Source organism: Phoca vitulina, unplaced genomic scaffold (genome assembly GCF_004348235.1).
Source record: "Phoca vitulina isolate PV1807 unplaced genomic scaffold, GSC_HSeal_1.0 scaffold38, whole genome shotgun sequence".
Lineage (NCBI taxonomy): Eukaryota > Metazoa > Chordata > Mammalia > Carnivora > Phocidae > Phoca > Phoca vitulina.
In genome coordinates this window covers 16225430-16250890 of record NW_022589741.1, presented here as the reverse complement: position 1 = coordinate 16250890, position 25461 = coordinate 16225430, and the positions used below count along the sequence as shown (strand labels likewise).

The 25461-nt window shown below is 52.9% G+C and overlaps 1 protein-coding gene across 6 annotated transcripts in view; it reads right to left on the bottom strand.

The window, feature by feature from the left end:
* Positions 1-25461, bottom strand: part of GRIK4 (glutamate ionotropic receptor kainate type subunit 4) — a 428651-nt gene that overhangs the window by 379440 nt on the left and 23750 nt on the right. The window contains exons 1-2 of one of the 6 annotated variants that reach the window (XM_032428066.1): positions 8029-8148; positions 3999-4100 (exon numbers count right to left, since the gene is read on the bottom strand). The exons of 4 other annotated variants lie outside the window; for them this stretch is intronic. The gene's annotated coding sequence lies outside the window, so the exon portion shown is untranslated. Of the gene's footprint in view, positions 1-3998; positions 4101-8028; positions 8149-25461 lie in introns of those variants that run through there. One more of the 6 variants, XM_032428067.1, reaches the window with a different exon arrangement.

The window sequence follows — 25461 nt, the reverse complement described above, 5'->3', positions numbered from 1 at the left end:
CTATGCGCTATTCCTTCCCTTGCTTGACTCAGACCTGAATTTTTCCAGGGGAAGGCGACCAGGCATGTTGTAGAGGGGATCCCCTCCACTGACCTCCTGCCAATTCAAAGGGGCCTGAGCAGGGCTGTGTGACAGACAAAGGGAGGAGGCAGGGATGACTTTGATCCTTATAAACCACATTCCCCGCCACCAAGCAGACCGGCCACCGAGAAAAGGACAAAACGCCAGGTCATCTCACAGACCTTGGGGTTTTCCCCTGGGAGACTATGCCCTCCCTGGACAGGGCCCAGGCACGGGCGCAGGGGGCTGGGGACACACGCATCCACAATGGGGCTGGCTAGGGAGGAAGGGGAGAAGAGGTGAGGTGTGTTGAGTGAGGCCGGATGGCTGATGAGTGGGGAGGACCAGACTGCACTAGACCTGGCTACGGTAGAAGGAGTACAGATCATAGCTCAGACGGAAGATGACACTGGACTTGAGCCCATGGATCTGGGTTCAAGTCACAGTTCTGCCCCTTACTAGTGTGACATGGGTGAGGGCGCCGCCTTCCTAAAAATCAAAATCCTGCAGCAGGATGAAAGGATAAGAAAAAGACTACGGGGGCTACAGAAAACAGGAGATCCTACCCAGGGGAGAGGACGCTGCTGTGCCCCAGGTTCGGAAGGCACCAGCCCAGAGTGCATAGCGCCACACCACGGCCTGTCCTCACCAGGCCTTTGGCTACTGCACGTCTTTTGAACCTGAGAACACTCCTGGTAAATGTGCTCCATCAAAACAATGGAGCAAGCCAAAAAAGAAGAGGATGCGAGATCCTAGAAATAAAGAGTGTATATTACAGAAAGGCAAAGGGATTTCCTGGGACCAGAGCAGAGGGAAGTCCTAGGGTCAGAGCCGTGCCACAGACCTAAGCACAAGCCAACCGGACACGACAGCGGCGTCCAGAAGCAAAGTCTCCGAGACACGTGTCAGAATGGATTGATTGATGAGACTGACCTTCAGGAAAATTATTCTCAGAGGCTATTGGTAAGTACAAAGAAAATCAAAGCAAAAAAGTTAAGCAAAACAAGGGTTTTAAACTTCAGAAAAAAAAAAAAAAAAAAAAAAAAGGAAACATAACCATAATATAATAGTCAGTTGTGAATCATAGTCAAGTAGGCACAATGTAAATCCTGAATATTGATTTAACTAGCTTAAATACTCTATATAGAGGGTAAGAGTCAGAGGGGATGGCAGCGTAAGAGAACTAAATCCTCATTAGCATAAATAGAAAGTCAATGGATAATATAATTAATGCATTAAACTAAGTGATACATACATATTATTTAGAACTCTAGAGATATGTAAATGTCAGAAAAAAAGAGAGAAAACGTTGAATGCCGTTGCTTCGAAGAGGGGAGGCTGAGGGGTTAAGGAAGGATAGGGCAGAGAAATACTGTCTATTCTCAGAACCCTTATAAGCCTTTTGACTCATAAACTACGAGCCATTGTTAGTTATTTTTCTTATTGGTAAAATACACGAAATAAAATTTACCTTCTTAATCATTTTCAAGTGTGCAGTTCAGTAGTGTTACGTAAATTCACATTGTTGTGGACAATTAGGTTTCAAAATCCTCAAACCCTAACCTTCCGTGGTTGGCAGAAGAGGGAGGCTTTCCAGTGAGGCAGGCAGCAGGCTCTTTCTTCCCTGACCCTTGTCCCCTAAGCTTCATCTTGTCCCACTTATTACTGCCGACATCAACAGGGTGGTATCAGAAACAGCCACCACCCCCTTCAAAGAATGCCTTGCTGGGGACACAGGTCCTTCGCCTTAATCCCAAACGCACAACTCATGAGACTGGAATGATTCAATAAGACTTTTCTAACAGCCTGGAAATAGGAAGGGGAAAGGAACAAGAGGGACACTCATCTACCCAACCTGGCCTCTGTTGGTCCACTTAGACCCACTCTGAGGTTCCCACTTCACCCTTCCTAGCCCCCGCCCACCTGGGTTAGCCTGGTGATGGGTATTAAAGAGGGCACGTTCTGCATGGAGCACTGGGTGTTATGCACAAACAATGAATCATGGAACACTACATCAAAAACTAATGATGTAATGTATGGTGATTAACATAACAATAAAAAATTTTTAAAAAAAGAATTCAACATAAAATCCCCAACATTTACAAGGAGGACACCGACATACGGAAACGGCCAGGGGAGTGGGGTAGTGGTGGAAGGGAGCCTCTTAATCTGGACAAAGCACTAAACTTTCAAAGCTTCAGTCTTCAGGCTAACCCATCCTCCCACCCCCCTCCCCTCTAGAACCCTCAGTTTGTTTTTCAGAGTCCATCGTCTTCTCATGGTTCATCTCCCCCTCCGATTCCCCCCCTTCATTCTTCCCCTCCTGCTATCTTCTTTTTTTTTTAACATATAATGTATTATTTGTTTCAGAGGTACAGATCTCTGATTCAACAGTCTTGCACAATTCACAGCGCTCACCATAGCACATACCCTCCCCAGTGTCTATCACCCAGCCACCCCATCCCTCCCACCCCCCACCATGGAGCACTGGGTGTTATATGCAAACAATGAATCATGGAACACTACATCAAAAACTAATGATGTGATGTATGGTGATTAACATAACATAATAAAAAAAATCAAAAAAAAAGAAAAAAAAAGCTTCAGTCTTCTCATCTGTAAAATGGGGATGATAGTAACTGTTTCAGTCTCAGGGTGGTTATCAAGATCACACCAGATGGATAAAAGGCAGCACTGCAAACTACAAAGTCCCTTACAAATGTGAATTATTACGGTTAATGATACTTTTTGAAAATCAGCAGATGACAAAGAGAGCTTTGAGTGGCGGGAGGCCAGTGCACTGAAGTTGAAAGCCTCCACCATGGGCAGCCCCGACCGGCATTAACCGTGGGGTACTGTCTGTTGGTGTCCCAGCCAACCTGCGGCTCCGTCAGCTGCCCCGCACGGAGCTACAGACGCCCCGGGGCACCGGCCTCGATGCCTCAGGCAAATGGCTCCAAACACCTGCGCCTCTTCCCCTTCATAAAATAAAACGGCTCACTAATGCTCTCGGGCTCCTTTCATAGGAATGGCAACAGCCGTTGTTCTTATTGGATTGTAGATGAATCACTTGGAAAATATTTTTGGGCACATTATAGAGGCAATAACATAAAAGTACCTGGAAAATGGTTCTGTTTTGTTTTCCACTTTGCAAACCCAAACGGGAGCCTGGGGTTGTGTTACATATTTTTGTCCTCTCTCTCTCTCTCTCCCCCTTTTTTTCCTTTCAAACAGAAGTGCTTTGCTCATTTCCTCTATGTGCTGGAAAAGGGACACGTTAATCACTCCTGAGTGGGAAGTGAAACCCCCAAGAGGGTCTAGCTCAGTCTTTGGCAGGAAGAATTTGAGCAAGGGGAGAGGTCAGATTTAAATGCCAGCCTTCAACTCGAGGAAGAGTGACAGGAAAGACGGTGATGTAGGTCTCTGTCTCCACTGAGGACCGAACAGTAGGAAATGGCAGGAGTAAGAAGTCAGGCTCGGTCCACAGATTTAGCTTGCAATCATCTTAAATAGACCCTATTTTATTTTTTTTTATTTTATTTTTATTTTTTATTGTTATGTTAATCCCCATACATCATTAGTTTAAAAAAAAAATTTTTTTTAAGATTGTATTTATTTGCGAGAGAGAGAATGAGAGAGAGCATGAGAGGGAGGAGCAGACTCCCTGCTGAGCAGGGAGCCTGATGTGGGACTCGATCCCGGGACTCCAGGATCATGACCTGAGCCGAAGGCAGTCGCTTAACCAACTGAGCCACCCAGGCGCCCACATCATTAGTTTTAGATGTAGTGTTCCATGATTCATTGTTTGTGCATAACACCCAGTGCTCCATGCAGAACGTGCCCTCCTCAATACCCATCACCAGGCTAACCCATCCTCCCACCCCACCCCCGAACCTATTTTAATAAAGCATGGATTGATCTGACATCTGAGGCCTTACTCAATAGGAAGGAATGTGCAGTCTGATCTCCCTCCTCAGTCACCTCCTGGCTGCATGACCCTGGACAGGTGGCTTAACATCTCTGGGACCCAGTCACTTCCTCTGAAAAGAAGAGTAAATAATATCTTACCTAGATCAGAAGATCTTGAAATCCCCTAGAGTTCAAGAGCTACAATTCCTCACTTAAGGGCCTCTACAAATGAATTTTTTTCCCCCTTTTCATTAGTCAACTGAAATCTAAGACCTAGGGTAACAGGCAAAGCATAGGCTTTGGAGGCTGAAGGACCAAAGTGTGAGATCAAGCTTGCTCTTTACTAAACCCTGGACATAGGACTTAACTTGTCTGGGCCTCACCCACATGTCTATCATCAAAATGATAGCCATGGGCACCACAGCTAATGCACGGTGAACATGGCATCACCCCCCTTCCAGCTTGAGTACCAAAGTCATCCCCCAAGCCCAGCACCACCATGTGGCTGAGCTCTTTCCTCCCCGATTTCCTGTCTACTTTTTTACTCCCGTTAGGAAAAGATGGCTTTGTCCATTCCCTACCAACTAATGTGCTATTAAGTTTTCTCTTGCGGCCAGATTATTACCTCTGAATTATAAGTGGAAACACGGAGATGTAAGAAAGAGCTAGGGGGGCAGGAGAAATTAATGAGACAAAGCCAGGAGCCAGACCCTGTATTTCTGCTCGGGTCTCATTAACCAGTGAAGGCTGCCCTGGGTTGGAAGCCCTCTTCCCCTACCTGTCCCTCCCCACTCGGCTGTTCTCTGTTGTACCTCCTACAATACTGGATCTGTTAAATGCTTTATATTCCGTTTGCCAACGCAGGGATGATTCAGAACAAGATTTGGGTTATTACAAATTCAGGAGGCACTACACACACGGCTGTCATGTTTCAGTTACCCTTTCTCTCAGTTTAATAAAATTTGCCACACTAATACAAAGCCATCTTTTATCCTTTTCCCTGCAGTTGTAACAACTTGTCCAGCTCCCTCCTGCTAATTAAAGGAGGAGGGGATGCAGCGCTCATTGGAAAGCGAGTTTCCAGGGAGGCTGTCGATATCTTCGCAGCCACTTGGTTCCGGTTCTTCTGGTCCTTTTACCGGCCCGCTCCTCCAGGATACCAGCCCTAATGAGGTCAGCAGCTGGAGGCGACCAGGCAGGCGAAGCCGCGCTCCGGGCTTGGCTCGGTGGCGGTGGCGGGGGGGCCTCTCCGCCCGCACAGCGCTCCCCACCGGCCGGATGACGCGGGCTCCGCAGTCCGTCCTCCCACGCCTGCCCCAGCATCACCTCCCCGGCGAAGGGTCCCCAGCAGAACGGGCAGGACTGGGAGGGGGTCGCTCAGACAGGCTCCCCCCCCCCCCGCCGCGTGGAGCCGATCACCGGAAAGAGGGAGGAGGCGGGAGAGAAGGAAACGGGGGGGAGAGAAAGGAGCGCTGTAAACAAAGAGCTGCCCTTGTGCGAAGTCCGGAGATGGGTCCCGAGCAGCCGGCTTCCGGAAGGCCCACTCTGTTCGTCAGCCCACTCGGGAGCCGTCAGGGAGCCGGCACGAACAGGGCGCCCGGCCCCACCTGTCGAGCTAACGACCTGCCACGGCAGCCGGGCGGCGGCCCCTTCAGAATAAGGGCGCGCGGGCGCGTTATCATTCCGGGCGCCGGCGGCCTCCCCTCGCGGGCCGGGCAAGCGCCCACGGGCTGTGCCTGCAGGGAACCCCGGGCCTGGGGACCAGGGCACCCCCCCCCGGGGGGCCGCCCCTCCCGGTGTCCAGGTGGGGGTGGAGGGGGGTCCTGCCCCCGGGAGACACCTGTCTCCTCTCTGGGTCCTAAGACCCTTCCAACCTTGCGCCGCTCCGACTCCCAGGGAATCGGGGCTGGCAGGGCCAAGGGCAACGCCAGGGCGGGGGCGCTCGCAGCGGGCGGCCCCTGCGCACCCCTCGGCTCGGCCCGGCCCCCTGATTAGCATGCGGCGGCCGTCGCCCCCTTCCGTCGCCCCGCGCCGCCGCCCGGATTCCCGGGCCCTCTGGCCGCGCGCGCACACTAATAAGTTTACAAATGGAAGCCGCTGGCGCCGGTCGCAATAAAAGGCAGAGAAGCTCCGCTCGGGCGCTTCAATGAGAGCATTTTCCCCCGTAACAAGGGGCTGGATGCAGCTGCCTGGTGCCCTCTGAGCGGGGCGAGTTGCCAGAGTAACGAAGGCCTAGCGCACACGTGGTGAGAGGCAGCCGGGCGGGGGCTCCAGGCTCGCCAGGCCCCAGGGCTCCTCATCGGGCCACGAATCCAGTGCTCCTGGACAGCGCCGGTCCCCACCCCAGCTTTCTCACTGCACACGTTCTCTCACGACGATGACGACCCCCCTCCAGTCCCCCCGCCCAGCCGCCAACCCCCAATCCCCAGCCTTCCAAAGGCTCCCTGAGAGCTTATATTGAATTCATGAGACATGCCTGCCACCCTTCCTCTGTGGTGGACAGATAATGTACCAGGGCCTCGGGCGGCCGTCAGGAGTCAAACCAGACTGGTGACTGGTGCTGAAGGCAGGCCCCGGAGGCATAACCCATCCCAGGTGTGGCAGGTGCCAGAACCAGGAGAACAGGCAGGTGGGATTCATAAATTCTCTGAACAGGAGGTGGGCTTCTCGGAAGCTCCAGGAAGGGTGGGGGGGAATTCAGAGCCGAGTAACCGGGAGCGCCACATCTAATTTCCTTGGATGGAGGACCAAAGGATAGAGTTCCCCAAGTGCTTAGGTCAGCTAAGCTGAGAGAAGCCAGCTGGATGGGGGACAAAGCCCACCCATCCCAGCCTTAACCTCGAGAGGGCCTCCTGGCCCCCAGCCTAGCTTGAGCTAAGGCTGAACTTAGTTTTCGGTCCTCAGTTTTTAAAAGTTCACATTTTACTCCAGAAAGTGAAGGTGGCCACCCACCCTGCTTTCTGCGCAGGAACCCAGAAATAGAGGGGTTGTCTTCTCTCCTTTTTACAGGCTTCTCCTTGGGCACCAGTTCATCCAGGCCCCAGAAAGTGTTCTCCAGAGAACCTGGGGTGTAGGGGAACTTGGGACTTAGAGCTCCTAGACTGGGGGCTTTCTGACAGCTGCCTTCCCCCCGGCCATATGCTAGGAACCTAGAAGAAGCTGGGTCCAAGCGCAGTGCTGGCTGGCCAAGCAACCCCTAGGCCATACAGGAAAAGAGGCCAATAATCACACCGTCCATATGTCCAATACAGAAAGAGCCTTCTTCCTTTGTAAAGGACAGAGAAGGGGTTTGCCTGGAGGGGACTAAGAGGTGGGACTGGGCCAGCTGGGCCCCTGCCTGCATGACTGACATCTCAATAATCACATGCATCCCACAGCCCAGTGCTCAGAATGCATCCCATTCATCCATACAAGGCCAGAACGGGGTTCGTGTCAATGGTGAGGATCCCCATGGCCACCAAGCAGGTGGGTCATACATATGTGGGGACAGGGGGCCCACCCTGGTCCCTCAGACCTGGCTCCTCCCTTCTCTACCCATGGCACCCTCCCCCCATATCTTATCAGCACTACGTCCCGTCGATTCTGCCTTCTAGAGAGTCTCTCAAGTTTGTCCACTTGCAGACCTCAGTGTAAGCCTACATTTCTCATAAATATCTGCCACAGCCTCATTTTTCTGCTTCCTATTACCCAGCTGCCCTACCACCACCAGAGGGTCTCAACCTGTCCCCTTCTGGGTAAATCCTTCCAGTGGCTTCCTGGTGCCTTTAGCCTGACATACAAGGCCATTTATGTCTGATCTCAGCCACTTCTCTGGCTTCTTCTCTCTCCCTCGTACCTTAGTTCCAGCCTGCTTCCTGTTACCTCGACACAAATTCTCACTCGGGGCTGGGTGTTTGTTGAAGCTCTTCCCTCAGCCTCACAACAACCTACCTCTGTTTCTTCTCTGGGCTGGCTCCTGTGCATCCTCTGGACTCAGCTTAGGCATCACCTCCTCCAGGAAGACCTCCCTAGTCCCTGGCCAACCATCCTAGACTGAGTTTGCCCCTCAAACATACTCACCTGCTCTCCTTCTAGACTGAGCTTCTTAGGAGCAAGCCTGGACTCCGTGCTGAATTTTCAACAAGGCCTTATTGGCAAGTGATCCAGAGTGATTAAAAGTCAGATGTGGGGGCACCTGGGTGGCTCAGTTGGTGAAGCGTCTGTCTTGGGCTCAGGTCGTGATCCTGGAGTCCAGGGATCGAGCCCCACATCGGGCTCCCTGCTCAGCGGAGAGTCTGCTTCTCCCTCTGCCCCTCACCCTCAAGCTCGTGCTCTCTCCCTCTCTCTGTCTCTCAAATAAACAAAATCTTAAAAAATATATATTAAAAAAATGAAAGTCAGATGTGGGTTTGATTCTTAGCTCTTCCATCTGGGAAGGTCACTTCATTTCTCTGAATCACAGCTTCCTTATTAAAACGGATAACAGTATTATCTTAAGAACTCTTGGGGCTAAATGAATTAATGCATTTAAAGGATTTAGCACGATGTCCAACACAAGGTAAGACAGTCTGTTCTCACTGTTACTTATATTTCCTAGGTATCCAGCATATCAGGAATGTTCCAACAGCTCATCCATGCCAACTGAGTAAGCGAATGTGTGAAAAGAAGAACATGACGTGGCTCTGAGTCTCTTCACCACCCCTGGCCCTTCTCCCCTAGATAGGCTTCGCTTTGCTGGTTGCCCTTTTCATGTGGGTCCCCCCAAAACTGGTGACTAATTCACACTCCTAACACCATATGTATGCAGTGTAGTAGACAAGAGTCAAGTCCTGATACGTGACCAGGTAAGAAGGCAGGAAAGCAACCCAGGTGAGGCTGGGGGTCTCTGGGTCCTCCTGGGGCTGAGGGAGGGGAGACGGAGCTGCGGGGATGGTCGTGTTCTTCTGGAAGTCAGAGTGGCCCATGTTAAGAGGCCTCACCCACATCTCCTTGTCTTTGCTGTCTCCTGACCCTTGGGGAAAAATACGTGTGCTGCCCCTCTGTGTGGTCAGGGAGACCCTCTATCTACACAAGACCCTCTCACAGCTTTTGCCTTTGCTGGAGCAGGGGATGCCCAGAATGGGCTGCCCTCTTTCAGGGTGGCTTTCCAGCAGCAGAAGGAACTAACGGAAAGGCTCTTGTCCGCGGTGCCACACGATTCCTCTGAGGCAGGACGAGGGCAGGGGGCCTCGCTGGTGGGCTGGTGGGTGGGCAGGAAAGCCAAAGTGGGAGGGAAAGAAGAGAAGAAGGCTTGAAGCCCAGCAGGAGCCGGCCAGATGCAGATCTAGAACACAAAGCAGGAAGCGTCCATCAAAACCATCTGAACTTCAAAGTCTGGCAGACTGAGGACCTGCAGCAAGCAACCTTCTCTGGACTGCCTCTACTCCCCTCCCCCAGGCCTGCTCAGGTTCCTGCTCCCAAGCGGCTGCCGCCCTGCCCACCCTCACCCTGAGACCACACACAGGGGCTAGACCACGCACTCCCTCCCCGGCTGTTTTGCAATTTTAATTTCTCACCTTCCTCAACAGCCAAGATTTATGGCATACTTGACAGAAATATTTAATTTTCCAAATGCCTATTATTCAAAGGCTGTGGAAATCTCCAGCCCTAACATTTCTGCATTAATAATCATCTAGCCCTGAGACCAAATAAAGATCTTACCAGAGGCGTGGAAGAGGGGAAGGAGGAGGAGGAGGAAATCCTGGGCAGAGAGGAATGGTCCCTAGGAACCCCCCCAAAAAAGCTCATACCATCTTCACCACTCTTCCACCAAATCAAACGTTTAGGCTTTTTTTTTTTTATCATTGTTATTAACATCCCCATGCTCATTATGTGCCCGATATGTGCTAAGCAATTTTAACAGCTATCTTGTCATTTAATTCACAACTCTATGAGGCAACCACTATAATCATCCCATTTCTGAGGCAAGGAAACTGAGGCACAGAATAATCTAAAATCACCCAACTAGGGGCGCCTGGGTGGCTCAGTTGGTTAAGCGACTGCCTTCGGCTCAGGTCATGATCCTGGAGTCCCGGGATCGAGTCCCACATCGGGCTCCCTGCTCGGCAGGGAGTCTGCTTCTCCCTCTGACCCTCCCCCCTCTCATGTGCTCTCTCTCTCTCTCATTCTCTCTCTCGCAAATAAATCAATAAAATCTTTAAAAAAATAAAAATAAAAAAATAAAAAATAAATAAAATCACCCAACTAGTAAATGGAAGGGCTGAAATGAGAGCCCCAATTTTACTAAGTCTTAACCCACTATCATACTGTCTCTTTTGTATAGCTGATGGAAATACTCTCTTGCTTTCTAGTGATACAACTATGATACATTCAATTTCATTCCCTATTTCATTAAGTAGATTCATTGATAAATTCAGTGTGGGGGCGCCTGGGTGGCTCAGTCGATTAAGTGTCAGCCTTCGGCTCAGGTCATGATCCCAGGGTCCTGGGATGGAGCCCCACGGTGGGCTCCCTGCTCAGTTGGGGGGGTCTGCTTCTCCCTCTACCCCTCCCTCTCCCCATGCTCATGCATGCTCTCTCTCTCTCAAATAAATAAAATCTTAAAAAAAAATTCAGAGTGCACATATGTGTGAGGTCCCTGCCCTACATGGAGCACTGCTGTGGGAAGAGCATAACAAATGTGACTCGAGGTCCCTTGTCTACCACGATCTGAAAATCTATCTGGAAATTGGTCCTATGTGATTCTTGCACAATCTGTACAAATATCGAATCATTATCTCATACACCTGAAACTAGTATGTTATATGTCAATTACATCTCAATAAATAAAATGAAATTAAAAACTGGGTATATACACAAACAACACAGCATCAACACAAGGCAGCATGATACCACCACCTACCCAGGGGACACAACTCCACTGAGATAAAAGAAGAAACAACAGGGGCGCCTGGCTGGCTCAGTCAGTCAAGCATCCGACTCTTGATTTCGGATCAAGTCATGATCTCAGGGTCATGAAATCGAGCCCTGCGTCGTGCTCCTCGTTGGGCGTGGAGCCTGCTTAAGATTCTCTCTCTCCCTCTGCCCCTCCTCCCTCAAACACCCCCCCCCAACAAGCTCTCTCGCTCTCTTTAAAAATAAATAAATATATAAATAAACAAGAGAGACCCTCCCAGACTCCATTCTATGCCTAATGCTGATAGAGTTTATTCACACTAAATGTAAAACAGAAGGGAGGCAGACAGCCTGGCAAAAGCAACAAGAAGCAACTGATAAAGCAGGAGAGAAGTGAAAATCATAAAATGGATAAAGAACCCAAGAAATGAGCAGTTCGGGGCCACTTGGTGTGGGACATAGAATATCCGCATAGTAGCTGATGTTTCTATTAATGACCCTGAGTAATGAGAATGATGATCAAATTGTGCTCTGTGTATACTGTTTAAGAGAGATGCATATTAGTGATCCTTTTCTTGGGTCCATTTGGATGGAAATATTTAAAGTGGCCAAAATATATATCTTTTTAAAATTTTGGTGCTTAAAGAAGTAAGTTACATCCTGTAACTCATTCTGTCCTTCGGCACCACAGCCAGTCAGGACTGGGAGCTCCTGGTGGACAGAAAGATTCTGTCTGGCCCTCTCGGCTCAGGGCGCAACACTGGTAAGCACCCAACGAAAGATGACGGACCTTCACAGGGGTGCTCGTGCCCTCGTGCCCCATGCTTGCACAGCCGAGAAGGCAGAGGGAACTGGGGAGCCTGGGCTCCCTCCAAAACCAGTCCTGGGGAGCCCAGCACCTCACTTTCCCAGCTCCCAGGAGGCCAAGCTTAGAGTAGAATTGTCACGAAGGGGGTCTTTGCTATATCCCACGGGGGTCACCACCTCCAGACTTCTCTGGAAGGAGTCCTAACCTAAGTCGTCAGCAGATACGAGAGCACGTGTCTCTCTCTCCCTTTGCCTGCTCCTAAATGACTCTAGTCAACCGCTGCCTGCAAAGATGACAGGAACAAAGCCAAACAACCAAGCAGAAAGGGGAGGGTCCATCAACATCACCGTAGTGAGGCCCTATCAAGGATCCCAGAAGTCTCTGTAAGACCAACAACTCACAGGTGATGAGCCAGGGCAAGAAACAAAGTAAGACACAAGAGAGGGACCCACCTACGGAACCCATGCCGTGTCTGGAAGGTGACAACTTCTGCCTACTTTCTTTCTGTGTGAACAGAAACTGTGCCCTCCCCTCTCTCAACTACATGCAGGTACCCCCCACGTGCAGAGCACCTACTCGCTTGTTAATGTCCTATCATTCATGCCGCATGCAGATACCTCCACGTCAGCATGTTGGAACCAAAAATGTCCATGGGGTTTGTAACTTACCTCGTATGGGCGCAAGGAATGGACTTTCATAGAGCCCTTGCTATCATACAGAGAATTTGTGGAGTCTCATCTCATTTAACCTCATAACAGCCCTCTAAGGTAGATATGATGTCCATTTCACACCCAAGAAAACAGAGGCTCAGAGAGGTTAAGCAACTTGCTCAGAGTTGCACAGCGAGGAAGCCTCAAAGCAGGGGTTCTGTTTCAGGGCCACCTGACCCTGAATCTCAAGTACCATCAACAATGCCTTCCCGGCAAAAGAGCAGAGCGAAGCCCCTCGGGTCACACATCTAGAGACAAGGAAGACCCCCTCACTTCATATAAGAATGTTCCTCCTTTCTGGCCTAAGCTTGTCTGGCATTTCAGGGGCTGACTTTCATGATAAATGGGCTCAGGGCACACATGAGATGTAATATGTCTTGATTTAGTGAAGCGCTTGATAGGTCGTCTGATGAAATTTTACTTGCAAAATTAATTCAGATTGTCTTGGCTGGGTGCTCCCATCACCCAGATGGCAGAGAGGCTGGGAAGCTGTAAACAAGTGGCCGGGAGAGGAGGCTGGGATGGGGGGGGGTGCAGCACCAGAGGTGGGCGGCTCCAGCAGCAGGACCTACTGCCGTCTTTCCGCTGACGCAAGGACAGGAGCCCGCAGCAAGAAGCCTGCAGGCACATGCAGGAGGAGGATGCTGAACACGACAGTCCCAGGCCAGGGAAGAAGGTTCTTCCTTGGTGGGAAGGGCAGAGGGCGAGGGAGGAGCAAAATGACCCCTAGGGGCTCCTGCAGTCCCAGATTCTACGCAGCCGTGTCGTGGGGCCCAGAAACTCACTGATGAAGCCACAGGAGACAACAGTCAGCCTCGGATGCTGCTCTGGGGCAGCTCCAAGAAGCGGCCGCCTGCCTGAGAATCAGGGGGACTTAAGCCTATCAGGCCAACGTGGCAGTGGGAGTTAGAGGTGGGCGCCTTCCAGGGGCAGGAGGAATCCCAGACGGGTCAGCTCAAGGTGGGGTGTCAGCTCGCCCCAGGAAGGGGAGGCTGGAGGCCCAGGAGGGAAGGGTAGTGAGACGCAGGGGAGACAGAGTGACTAATGAGGAGGAATCCAAGGCCTGGTGCACGGAGTTGAGCTAAACTGACACGAGGGCGGGAACGTGACTGCCACTCACAATTAAGGAAGGAGCGCAGAAGAGATGAGTTACTGCAGTCATGAACCTGTGGAACACAGTAAAAAAAAAAAAAAAAGGTCTCTTCCTGTCCTCTTGGGTGTATACACAGCAGGTGAGAGGCGGGAGGTGCCATTTTTTTGTCCTAAAGCAAAGGGTAGGTGGTAAGCCCGCTCCAAAGACAGTCGTTACCCAGGACGTTGAGGAAGTAAGCAGGAACACATAGGGACACAAGGAAACCAGGCAGATCCAAAAGAAAGCAGGCGCTGAGAAACCTCGATCCCCACCTCTCGGTGGAGTGGGCCGCAGGTAAGTGGGATTGATGGGGTGGAGGGTGGAGGGTGGACGGGTAGGTGCCGCCTCCTGCCTCCTGGACCAGCTCTGTGTGATCCTTGCAAAATGACTTGAGCTGACTTGCATTTTAAAAGCTTCACTCTGGCTGGGGGCGGGGGGGGGGGGGGGGGGGGGCACGAAGCAGGAGGTGGAGAGAGGACAGCAGTTGGGACTAGGGTGGTGGTAGCTAGCAGAAGGGGTTAGATTTGGGGTATATTCTGAGGATGGAGCAAAGGGGAACTGAATATGGGTATGAGGTGAAGAAAGGAATCACGAATGAATGAATGCCCCAGCCTGCCGGCTTTCCATGGACCCAGGGGCAGGGACCTTGTCCTCACCCAGGCTTACCCCCACCCCTGCCTATCCTCTCTTCAGTGTAAACCTTGACCTATTACCTGCCCCTTCCAACTACCGGATCCCTGGCTTTGATCCAAGTGAAAGAGCCCTGTGTGTGCTGCCTTGGAAACCTAACCACCCACCTGAAAACATAATTCTATAAGAACTGGTTTCAAGTAGCCAACAGCCAATTTGTAAATAAACCACTAGAAACATGACCCGTACATGGGTAGGAAGTGCCCGTTTAAACGCTGTCATTTCCCAAATCGTCAAATCCAAGGCAAAGCAATTTCTGTTGCCCCTGAGACGAATGGCCTCAGCCTGGCCATGATTCTCAGTGGGCAGGGGCATCCATAACGGTGACGGTGGGAATGGGCCCCAAGGCCTCTCGTGATGACAGAGTGGTTGGGGACAGACATAAAAGGAACTTGCATACTTGGTGCTACTCCGAGCTCTCCTGGGAGGCGAAAGACGGCAGGTGGAGGGCACAGCTCTCTGCCCCTCCTCCCACCTCTCCATCAGGACCCTGGCTGCTTCTCAATGCTAGCTGCCAAACCAACTGCCTAGGAGTGGGTAGGTCAGGGAAGGCAGGTGGGCCGGGAGAGAGAAGGATGCCCGCTGTGCGCATCTGGCAGCAGCCTCAGCCCCACCGTGAATCCCACCGAGGGAAGATGAGAAAGTCTGGGAGTGCTGGCTAGGTGAGTCGAGTGCATAGCAGACCCGGCAGAAAGCTTTCTTAGCAACCTCAGTGCAAATCAGACTTGGAGAAACAAAAGCCGGACCTGGGAGTGCTGTGTCAGCTCCAGAGAAGCTTCTCCACTTCTCATCTGGCCCCACTGCCTCACGGTGGCTTCTGGATCGCCACTCAGGAATGAGAGCTCCCAGATCTAATGAATAAACAGGAAGCCACTAGCCAGGCTCTGCATTCGGAAGCCTAGCCTGCGAAAAACACAGGACCACCGTGCTTTCTGGGGCTTCATGCATCCATTTGCAGGAGCTAAGCATGAAGCCATGGTAAAGATGGGTAGATAGCACAGCGACACCTGCACTTTGACCCAAGCGTGCGTGGCCCACGAGGATGTGCGGGCAGCAATCTGTGGTCTCCCGGACAGCGGGAGCAACCGCCCCACCCAGTGGGCTTCGGGGGCCCACCCTTCCAGCAATGTGGCTGCAGTCTCCCCTCCCCACCACTGCGTGCCGTCTGCACCCTCAAGCTGAGCACATCCCTCATTTGCCAGGAGATGAAAAGATGCACAGGGGCTCTCCAACCAAGCCCCTCCCAGGAGACTGCAAAGGAAGAGGGACCCAGAGCACCCCCCTGACTCTATGCCACACACCCGCTGGGGGAGTGGGAAGAGAAACCTGGAGAAAAAGAAAACCCAGGGGAGGCAGAAGGCCTTGCAGGGGTCGCAAGGCTGATACTGTGTTCCCACGAGGAAACCTGACCACCCACCCTGATACAAAAAGAGAGGGCAGAACAGGCCGTGAGATGTGCAAAGGCTTTCACGGCAGAGAATAATGAATTGCCCCCCTCCCCGCCCCGACTCTCCAGGGCTGTTTTAGAGCACAAACTGTCCCTGCCAGTGAAATCCTGGACTCAAAACACTCAGGCAACCCACAGATATTTTTGCAGGCCCCATCTGGGCCTGACCCTAGATTTTTTTTTTGTTTTTAAGATTTTATTTATTTATTTGAGAGAGAACACATGAGAGGGGATAGGGTCAGAGGACGAAGAAGACTCCCTGCCAAGCAGGGAGCCCGATGTGGGACTCGATCCAGGGACTCCAGGATCATGACCTGAGCCGAAGGCAGTCGCTTAACCAACTGAGCCACCCAGGCGCCCTGACCCTAAATTTTTAACGTCAGATATTCATCCTCCTTTCTTTCACTCCTGGAGCCTTGTGGGTATCAACAGCCTGGGGCAGGTACTGGGGGCTGGGGGTGAAGCCTACAACATTTGACTTCATGTTAGCATCCCTGCATCCAGCCCGGCTCATCAGCACCTCCCTCCAAAGTGGATTCTTGGGGTTACAGCCTGATCTTGACCCTGGGGCCTGGGCCCTCCAGCGTCCTCCCTCCCTTGGCCCCACCCCCACTCAGCAGGTGTTGGGAATGCACAATCTACTTCAGTACTGGGGGAGGGGTGAGCCACCTCGGGGCGCGGGTGCAGCTACTCGGCTGGCGGCTGGTTCGGATTCAGCAGTGCCAGTCCTCACTCCCGGCCTGTTCTCTTGACCCCTTTTAACTTCTCCCCGCCTCTCCAGGCCCAGAGGGCTCTCTCACTCACAGCTCCTGGCCCTGAAAGCCAAGTGCTGTTTTCTGATTCCAAATATAACCCCCGAGTTCAGATCATAACTTCTTTTTCCTACGGCTTCTTGGAAAATTAACCGATTTCTCATTTCTCCAGACCGGGGTCCAGTTCCCTCCGCATCTAACACTTGATCCTCTGACCCCACTCACTGTTTCCCGCCTCCTCCCTTCCCTTCTTGGCTCTGGCCAGCCCCTCCGCCTCTCCTCTGAAAACCTTCTCGTCTAGTCTGGGGTGGCCTCCAAATGAACAGTTCCAGCCTCTGGGACTGCCTGGAAGCAAGCCCCATGCTCGGCCCCAGCTTCTCCTCTTCCCTCGTGCTTTCCACGGCACCACCTCGCCTGGGTTTCCTCCGTTGGTCTTCCCGGAAGGCTCTCCCGTTCACTCCTTAAATGCTGACTTTCCGGGTTTGGTCCCTGGCCCTCCTCCTCCTCACCCCACACACGCCCATGGCCACCTGTCGAAACCCTCACCACTGCCTATTAGCTGATGACCCCAAACCTGCATTTTCCGAGTCTTCTATCTAGACAGTTTGGGGATATGCACAATTATAGCTCATTAGAATCTGTCCCTTGCATGTTAACCTCTAATCCTTTGCACCTTCCTCCTTACTTTTTCTCACCTGGCAAAATCCCACGTCCACCTGCACCCAACTAAGCATCTTCTCCATGCCTGTACCCCAGCACCCGAATGTGTCCAGACAGCCCCACACAGCCGGCTGACCACTGCTCTTTAGTTTATAACCACAAGCTTTCGACAGGCACCCATCATTGCCCTGTGACCACCCCCAACAGATCCCTGGTAAAGTGACCCCAACTCCCTCAGACTGGCATTTTACACCTTTGCCCGTCCCTTGTAGCTCATGGCCTTGCCCCGAAGTCCATGGGGAAAACAAGTACACAGAAACCCCCTAAACTTCCCCCCACCAAACCTACAGACTTGCCTCTGTCTGTCGTCACATTCTCTGTCATCCACCCGACTATTCTCCCATCAGACACCAAACCATTTGTTTTCCAACCCGTCCCTCTCTCAAGTCCTTCATTCTGGAAGTGACCCTCTTTCCCCTATTATCAGTTTGGTCCTGTACCCCATATTCCCATCACTGTACGCACGTGCTCTGCCATCTCTGGTCTTTAGAAATAAAATGCGCTCCCTGGAATCTCCGTCCCCCTCCTCAGCCACTGCTCCTGTCCCTGCACCTGCTCACAGCACCCCTCAAAGACCTTCTCGCGCTCATTCCCCCAGCCCCCTCCTCCTGTTCACTCTTGTGTCGCTCCGGTTGGGGTTCTGATCAAGGCCCCCTTGGGCCCCCATGTTGCCAAACCCTGCAGACGCTTCTGCACTCATCACCTATGTGACCCCTCAGCACCATGGATGCGGCTGACCGCTCCCTCCTCTCCCCCTTCTTGGGGCCCTTTCCTCCCCGCCATGCGGGGCACCACACTGCCCTGGCTTCCTCGCTCTCTGGCCATGACTTCGCCATCTCCATGCCGGTCTCTGCGCTTCTGTCAGGGCTCTGTCCTCACCCCTCTTCTTCTCCTCGGTAGTTTTTTCTCCCCACATTACTGTCTTTCCTCTTCATCACTGGCGACTCCCCAACCTGGACCTCTAGCCTGGGCAACAGACCCGAATCCAACCACTGACATGATAGCTCTGCACTTAGTTGTATCACCAGCATCTCAAATGTAACCCGCTCAAAAGAGAACCCCAGCCCCTCGCGCCCAAGCCACGCCTTCCTCACACTCGGCTCCTCTCCAGTGTCACTCAGCAGCCCCGCCCACCCCAGTGCCCCGCCCCCCAGCCTTCCAAGCCACCAGCAGCAGTCCCGCTGATTCTGTCCCGGCTCGTGCGGTGACTCCTGGCGTCTGCCCGCTCTGCCAGGACCAACCCTCGTGTTTCAGCTGCCTCTCCCACCTCCTGAGTGGTCCGCCTCCCACTCTTGCCCCTCCACAGCCCCTTGTCCCCACGGCTGCCAGAGTGACGTTTTTAAAGTAGAAATCAGATCCCGGCCCCCCTCAGCTCAAAATCCTTTAGCGGCTTTAGTTGCACTGAGAACCAAATCCATGCACGTGGCAGAAAACCCAACTCAAACGGGCTTAGGTGAGAGAAGCTAATTTATTGATACGAAATGGCCGAAGCTGTGGGCGAGCTCGGATCTTCACACCTCCCCATCCAGGGGCGCCTTTTCCACATGGCACAACGGGCCAGGAGTGGCAGCAGGCACGACGGGCTCTGTCCGCTCAGAGGTCCCCCCCTCGCCTGCCCTCCCTTCACAGAGGCCCGTCCCTCGCGCTCCTGCTCTCCCCCCCAGCCCCACCGGCTGCCCCCACGCCGCCGCCGCCCCCCAAACCTCGGGGCTTCCTTGTCCCGGGCTCCTGCGGTGAGCTGAGCTGCCTTTCAGGGCATGTCCCCCCCTTTCCAGGCTCAGGGCCGGGGTGCTCGCTGCACCGCCCCTTCCTCTCTCCCTCTCTGCGTCCTTTTGAAGGAAAGAGGCCTTTCAACGCATGCACTGCAGCTCCCGTGAAGGTATCATTCTCTCTTCGCTACACTTGGTGTCTGTTCACAACTGCCATCGAACGGGACCCCCTGGGGGCATGCGTCTTCTGTGAGAACTAGCCAAGAAACAGAGCATCCTTCGGAACCCGCGGCTCCCGCGGCTGTCGGCAATGGTGAAGCGGGAAGGGGGACGCGACCTGGCCACGTACCAGACCACGAACCAGACCACGTACCAGACCACGCACGGTGCCTGGGCCCGCCTCGGGCTGTGTGCCCACCCACCTGTCTGACCGGCATTGTGTGGGCGCAGGCTCACGCGCCCCTGAGCAGAGGCTCTCTCCTGGGCAAGGGCGCCCTTCCTCCCCTGCAAATTCTGCCACCTCTGCTGAGCAACTTTTGAGGAATCGCAGCCTCTCGGGGCTCCGGTGTCCTGTCTGTACAATGAAGGGGCTGGGAGAGTGGCCTTGGGGCCTATTCCAAGTCTACCGTGCAATGCTTCTCTGGCCTAGAATGCTACTTTGGAGTTGTGATTCCACACCAAACGTCTGGCCCCAAAGAAGAAGTTTGCGGACCACATAAGGGGTCTTGGGGCTGGGGTAGGTGGCCCAAGGACTTGCCGCTGCTCTCGGGTGTTTGCTCTGGAGACCCTCCTCTCTCTACCTGTTGATCCTCCATGCTGCCTGCACAGCGCTCTTCCCAAAACACCAACAGGATGGTGTCATTTCTCTCAGACCCCAGTGCCTAGAAGAGAATGTCTAAACCCCCCAGCAAGGCAATCAGGAACCAAGCCGCCTCCAGCCACTTCTCCTTCCTGCCTCCCGCAAGGCTGATGTCCAGCCCAGCAAGACACTGGGCCCTTCTCTGACCTCCCCTTCCTATTTCCACACCACCATGCTTTTGCTCATATGCTCCCTCTGCTTAGAATCTCTCCTTGGCCTCTGTGCCCTGTGCCTCCATCCGTGCAATTCTATTTAAGAATCAAGGTTCTGTGGGGTGCCTGGGGAGCTCAGTCAGTTAAGCGTCTGTCTTCGGCTTGGGTCATGATCCTGGGGTCCTGGGATGGAGCCCCATTTCGGGCTCCCTGCTCAGCAGGGACTCTGCTTCTCCCTCTGCCTCTGCCTCTCCCCCTGCTTGTGCTCTCAAGTAAGTAAATAAATAATCTTTAAAAAAAAAAAAAAAAGAATCAAGGCTCTGCATCATGTCCTCTGTGCATCCTCGCCCACCCCTAGCGCGTAGTCAGAATTAGAAGCCCATCACCTGGACATTCATGCCCTGGGTCTTCTACACCCCTCCCAAGGCCAGCGCTTGTAACACGGCCTGATGGCCATTTTGACTCTTCAGGGCACTCCTGGAGCCAGCAGGGCAGGGGGGAGAGGGGGCTGGCCTGGGGAGTCTGGCAGTCTTGCGTTACCAGCAGGCAGAGTTGCCTACTGGCACCAGGTAATGGGTGACGACTCACACCGGATGCCTATGCGTGCATCTCCCTAGTGTCCTCCCCCCTGCACGTGTGTGCTCCCACAGGAAGGCTCAGGAGTGCCCCCGACATAAGGTCAGGCAGCCTGCTCACCCTGGCAGGAGCCCAGCAGCTGCATGCCGCACACTCCCCTTGCACCCGGCACATTTATCCTGCTAATGAGAAGTTTCTTAAAGCTCTAACAAGGCTCTCTCCACCGAGCAGGTTCAGTAACAGATTCTTATAAAAAATAAATTCGGCACATTAGTGGACCCACAGGGAGGAGACTGAATTTACCAAATACTGGCAGTTGCTGTCTTTTAATTAAAAAATAATGACGAGCTCATGTTTCTGGTCTCTCCCTAAGACAGATTTTCTATGTAGAAAACTGGCGTGGTTTTGTTAGGACAAAAACCATCACCGTGTGGCTGGAAACAAGAGGAAGTCTTCCCTGTTTGGTCTCACCAGCTCCAACCCCCAACCCGCCCCCCCCCCACTTATCTGGTTACTGCCTTGAAGGTCTGTGTGAGACTTCAGGCTGGTGTGACCCCACTTCCCCACATTCGTCCATCTATCCCTCCAGCCATAGAGCCACCTGCTGAGGTCACTGTGTGCTAGGAGCTAGACATGTGGAGATGTCTGGCCTCCCGGGGCCCACAGTCTAGCTGGAAAACAAACTAGCTCAGATGCTAAAGGCCACAGTTGGAGGCATGCGGGGTGCTGTGGGGGCAAGAGAAGATGAGTGTTTCTAGGGAAGTCTTCCAGGTGAAGCTCCATGGGGGAGACCATGCGCCCGCGGCTCCTGAGGAAGAGGGGGGAGGAGAAGCACACTCGGTAGATGGGACAGCCACGCAAAGGCCTGAGGCATACCAAGATGCCAGCACGCAGAGGCAAAGCTGCAAGAGCCCAGGAGGCAGGGTGCCCGGGAGGCTCCCGGGGCTCTGCATGCAAGAGCCTTAAGCTGGACGGTCAGGTGATGCCAAAGCTCTTGCCATTTGGAAGCTGTGCTCGGTTTCAGAACCTGAGATAGAGGTCAAAGTTGTATCTGGTTCCTCTAGCAAGATTCTGAATCGACTCCTTGCATTTCCATTTTATGTCCTGTCCATGGAGGCCCGAAGCCCACCACAAATTCCATCCTTAGTCCTAGGAGCCACAGGGTGGGGAGGGGACTCTGGAAGGTAGGTGGGGGGTGGGGGAGGGTATCTGACTCAGGAAGGGGACTGACAGGCTAAAGCACTCAAACCCCAGGCCTTCCGCATGCACCATCCATGTGCATGCCAGAGACTCCCGCCGTCGCCTTCTACACACTCTGTGACAGGGTTCCCAGGGGGACACGGCGTGCCCAGCCCCTTCAAGGTGCTGGACTGCTGTCCAGGCTGCAGCCCTCCTCCTCTGAGTGGATCTCTGGGGAGAAGGAATCGGGCTATCGGAATGGCAGGTATAGAAGCCGTCCACCCCCGGCCTGGCAGGAAGTGGGCAGGCACCATCCCAAACTGTCTGGTCTGTTCTCACATGGCTCACCCTCTCTCCACCCCCTCGGCCTCCTTGGAACACACCCCTGATCACTTCTCTGGACCAGATCTAGTTTTAGCTCATCTTTCTCAGGGTGCAGGACTGAGAAATCCATGAGCAAACTCCCATCAACTGGGGATGAATCAATTAAACTGAAATGGCCAAGCTAAAGCTGTCAGGGTGGTTTTCAAGTGAGGGCTCCCGCCTGTCTCCTCCACACACTGGTTCCTGGGGAGAATGCGGCCCCGAGGGACCCCATGGGAAACACAGAACTGCGGTGTCTCAGGGCCAACACCTGGACCAACGCACAAAGACCAAGGCCTCTGGGTCACTGGCCAAAGGGCACAATGGGGAGAACCCGAGGGTACCCAGGCCCCACTTTGGGACACCTGACCACAAAATGGGGCCCATAGGTGAAGTGGCCCCGAACCACGCCCCTCTCTGAGGAGGGAAGGAGCCTGTTCATTCCCTAGCTCATCACACAGCGTCAGCCTAAGGAACTTCTCATGACAGAATGCAGCTCGGTGGTTCCCAATAACTCTTGCTCTGTCTTCATTAAGCCTGAGTTAGAGAACCTCTAGGTGTTGTTATCTAAAGATTCCTGGAACCGGTGGTCCCCACCTGACAATTATAATCAAGATTTCTGGAGTCCCGAGTAGTTAAAACCCAGTAAACAGCTTCAACTCCTCCCTTTCAAAATTCATTGCTGTTGCTACTTCACATAAGAGGGAAGGAATTTAAGAGCAGGGACCCTGGAGCCAACTGCATCTATTACACTGTTGTCATTTCCTGGCTGTGTGACCTTCGCCCACTTACTTAACCTCTCAGAATCTGCTTTCCTCACATACGCAGAAGGCTTAATAATAATAATAGCATCTTCAAGCCCTTAGAATGGTGCTTACTACTCCACAGTAGGATGATGGATGACTCCCACCCCCTTACATTTGCCTCCCTGTATTTTTAAGCTGTCTTCAATGAGCATATATCATTTTATAATTAGAAAAAAAAAAGCATCTTAGGAAAATAACCTTCAATTAAATTAACTTAATATAGTGGCAGCCATAGGAACATTCTAAAAACTGGAGATAAGCTGGTTTTGAGTGAGCCGGGCTCCATGTCTGGGATGCCTCTGTAACACACAAAAGTGTTCTAGGTTTCCTCACAGCTAGGGCTGAGGGATTAGAGCCCCGTGGTGACCGCCATGGCCAGCCCAGACCTCCTCCAGCTCCAAGATGGCTCCCCAACACAACCACGGGAGACGGGAGCGCTCTGGCTTCCCAAGTGGGCCGCTGCAGCCAAGTTCTGACCCGGCTGCTGACCAGCCACGTGGCCTTGGGAACTGTGCAAGCTCTCTGCCTCAGTTTCCACACACACAAATGAGAGAATACAGGAACTCCAGCATAGGGTTGCTGTGGCGATCAAAGGAGACTCCTCAGACACCCTGTCTGACCCCATCCTGGGAACCAGGGTTGTGCTCAACAAGCCTTGGGTCCTCTTCCCTCCTAGTTCTTCCCACTTTCCTCTTTCCACTCCCTTGGTGACATGGGCCAAACATGGTTTCCCTGATGACATGGCAGGTGATTATCCCCAACCCCCCAGGTCCAGCCCTGACCTCACTCCCCTACTTTAGGACCAGAGTTCTGATGACCCACGAGATGTCCCTCTTCCTTGTCACCCTGGTGACTCAAACTGAGCCTGCTCCGACCCCAAGGAGCAGGGCTACAACTGTTCCAATTTCCAAGTTTAAGGGTGTCAGGATGGCCGACTTCCCCAATTTCCAAGTTTAAAACAAAGGGCATTTTTCTTGTCACCTACCTCTTGTGACCCTTGTGGTTGAAGGGACTTAGGTCAATCTACCGCACTGCATTGAAGGTCTACTCATACAAGCTTATTCAGAAGTGAAGAGGACCACCCCTGCCCTCCAGAGTGCCTCGTCTTCTGAGGAAACAGACCCAGGAATAAACTGAGTGACAGGTGATCCAGGAAATCCGGCTAAGGTTTCCTGGGGCTCAAAGGAGGGGGCCATCAGCTCTGCCCAGAGGGAGGGCTCCGAAAAGGCTTGACCTGGGTCATAGAGAATGAGGAGGAGTTTGGTAGGCGGGGAAGGAGGCAAAGACAGAGCAGCACCAACAAAGACCTTGGAGCCTGAACTAGCATAGAACGTTCAAGAAATTATACCTAAATCCTGTGCCTAGACCCCAGGCTTTGAGAGGTGGGGTGGGGCGGATAAAATACACGGGAGCAATTGGCTGGGCAGGTTGGGGAGGGCCTTACACAGCAGACAAACAAGTGGTTCTTGGTATTTTTGAGGCCACAGCCCTCCTTGAGGACCTGATGAATGTTATCGGCCTTGTACCCCAACCCTGAACCCTCTCAGGGACCCCTACACGTTTATAAACCCCGGGTTATAAACGCCAGACGAGCGTCTTCAGGAAGAAACCCGGCAACATGGCCACATCCCTTTGCTCAGAGCCTGCGCTCTGTGGTTTGGGTTCTTCCCCCTAAAAGCAACATGCCATACCTTTGCACAATAAAGCTGCCCTGATCTTTCTCGGCAGGTTGCAGGCCTGTAGGACCTCGGTGATCTCTCCCCAGAGGCCTGGAAGAGCCCCTGACAAACCAGCCCACACCCCACCCTGTGCTATTTGATGACACACATTCTCTCCACCTATGACAAACTCAGAGCCCCACGGAATCTCAAGTATTTTTAAAATTGCCTTTGGTGGGGCAACCTGGGAAGGACTTTGAAAGCCAAGTAGGTTAGAGCTCCTGGTTCCGTTTACCTGGCTGCCTCCTTGCCCCTCAGGTTGCTCCACTGAACCCACCCAGCACCCACGGCCCCTGCAGAGACCCACCACCGTCTGGCTCCCAGGGGAGACGTCTGGCTGCTGCGGCTGGCGACCCTGTTCAGTCGGGAGAAGCTGACATGGCTTTAAATATTTAACCACTTTAAGTACATTGGTATTGATAATAACTTTGCTGATGGCAGCTCTAATTAAGCTCCAGATCAAATAAGATTTGTGGGACCTAACGTTCTTTCAGTAAGGTCCCTGGCCAGCTTCCCTGATAGCAGGCGGCCACAGGGACAGCTGTGTATCCCAGGCAGAGCACTGGACTCGGAGTCCATCTGCTAAGAGGTGCAAATAGTACTCTTTCCCATGGTGGTGTTGTAAAAAAGCGAGGGGACTGTTTGCAAAACTGCTTCTTTTGCTGACCCACTATTAAGTGGATACCAAGGTAAGGGATAATTACCACGGATAGTTTAAGATGCTCATGGCTCATCCACACAGGTCCACCCTGTGATTTGCCAGACTTCTTCCTCAGAACCTCTCCCAGACCACAGGGACACAAGGCCCAGGACTATCCCACAGGTCTCCAAAAGCCACTCCAACCCCAGCAAGGGGGCTACACTCTCCTCCTACAGGGAGATGGTCCCCCGAGGGTGCCTTCCCCTAGGCAGAGAGACCCAGGTGCTAATCTCCCACCTTAGGGAGCCCTCCCAAAGCCAGAGCCTGAGTTGAGTGCCCTTCACCTGATCTGGAAGTG